The sequence below is a fragment of the Limulus polyphemus genome, unplaced genomic scaffold (genome assembly GCF_000517525.1).
Source record: "Limulus polyphemus unplaced genomic scaffold, Limulus_polyphemus-2.1.2 Scaffold4112, whole genome shotgun sequence".
NCBI classification, from domain to species: Eukaryota; Metazoa; Arthropoda; class Merostomata; order Xiphosura; family Limulidae; genus Limulus; species Limulus polyphemus.
The window spans coordinates 101,642-103,873 of record NW_013669722.1 but is presented as its reverse complement, the minus strand read 5'-3'; positions in this window follow the sequence as shown (position 1 = coordinate 103,873).

The following is a 2,232-nucleotide window of genomic DNA, read 5'->3' as shown; positions in this document are numbered from 1 at the left end:
CCTTTTATGCAAATTCCTAATAGTTATTTCATAATATGTTATCAAAATTTCGGTTAGTGTCGATTTTACTGTTGTTGTTTTTTTGTCTTCAATTATATTATAAACAAAGAAGAACTTTAAGAATAATATCATTCAAACAAAATTCCAACTATTAATAGCCATGAAGTCTTCTTATCAAAAAACTCCACCTTTTTTATTGTTTTTACTCTTGGTTAGCGAAAGTTCATTTTTAAAGCGTTCATAGTGACATAATGTTTTTCGTCAATAATATAATGTCTCAATTTTGAGTTTTGAATTTTTTTTGAAAATGGAAAAAAGGGTTTTTTTGACGCAAAATTAATAGAAAAACATTCGATAGTGCTTATTTCGTCGGATATTTTCACCAAAAACCAAAGGCTATAGCCCGTGTTTTTTTACAAATTTTGAAAAAAATTGTTTTTCTTCATATTTCAATACAAAGATGTCCTTGATGTAAAACTTTCAAAATAAAGATCCTTTTATGAAAATTCCCAATAGTTATTTCATAATATGTTATCAAATTTCGGTTAGTGTCGATTTTAATGTTGTTGTTTTTTGTCTTCAATTATATTATAAACAAAGAAGAACTTTAAGAATAATATCATTCAAACAAAATTCCAACTATTAATAGCCATGAATTCTTCTTATCAAATGAACTCCACCTTTTGGATTGTTTTTACTCTGGGTTAGCGAAAGTTCATTTTTTTAGCATTTATAGTGACATAATGTTTTTCGTCAATACTATAATTTCTCAATTTTGAGTTTTCCGACGAAATAAGCACTATCCGATTTTTTTCTATTAATTTTGCGTCAAGAAAACACTTTTTTCCATTTTCAAAAAAAATTCATATTTTCACCAAAAACCAAAGCCCATGTTTTTTCACAAATGATGAAAAAATTTTTTTTCTTCATATTTCAATACAAAGATGCCCTTTATGTTAATCGTTCAAAATAGTGATCCGTTTATTAAAATTCCCAATAGATATTTCATAATCTCTTATCAAAATTTCGGTTAGTCTCGATATTACTGTTGTTGTTTTTTGTCTTCAATTATATTATAAACAAAGAAAAGCTTTAAGAATAATATCATTCAAACAAAATTCCAACTATTAATAGCCATGAAGTCTTCTTATCAAAAAACTCCATCTTTTGAATTGTTTTTATTCTGGGTTAGCGAAATTTCATTTTTATAGCCTTCATAGTGACATAATGTGTTTCGTCAATACTATAATGTCTCAATTTTGAGTTTTCCGACGAAATAAGCACTAAAAAAACAACAAAAATAGCAAAACAAGATTTCAATGTATTGTACATACACAGACTAAACAAACACGTTTGCCAACTATTTGGAATTGGCTTTCCAAAATTTAGAATTTCCTCAATTCAGCAAATCCAACCATAAACAATGATGTAATTTCAAACCCTGGCTTATATACCCTGTGTTTTCTGTTACACAATACCAATTCTGACTCACTGTCAACACATAATGATACACCTGTAAGAAAAGTTACCACTGCTGAATTAAAAATTAATATAAAATAATCCGATAATTTAGCTCTCAGGCATGATGGACTAAGAAATATCGTACTCAAGGATTCCTCTCACAAACTCCTTTTCCACCTAACAAATCCCATAAACTTTACACTGCTGTCTGAATACTTCCCAGACTACTGGAAAAATAGTTATCTCTAAAAACCCATCCAATAGCTCCAACCCAGACATTCAGACCAATCAGTTTACTTAGTTGTCTTGGCAAAACTGGTTGAACCAGTAATATCCAGCCAACTTCTATATTTCTGGGAAAGTAATAATTTCCTTTCAAACATACAAAATTGAACCCACTTTGCTCACGGACTATTCAAAACAAATACTGAATATATTCATGGACAAAACTTTATTTTATTTTATTAGAAATACTTCACTTAAAAATATGACTTTTTGTATGTGAAAGACTTGTAATATTAACTGAAAGACTGCCACATTTTGTGAAGATATACCCATTATATAGAGAATTATAAGTACTGAATTTATATCAACTTTAAACTAGTACAAAAGGTCACGTGACTCGGTCAAATTGACCGACCCTGTGCTGGTAGAGTTCCAGACTCACTGAATCTCTTTCAAATCATATAATAGTACTGTTACGTATCTGCTTGTTTGTTAATTTCCCGTAAAAATTCTTTTCAGAGAAACTTCAGCGAATACAAGTCATTT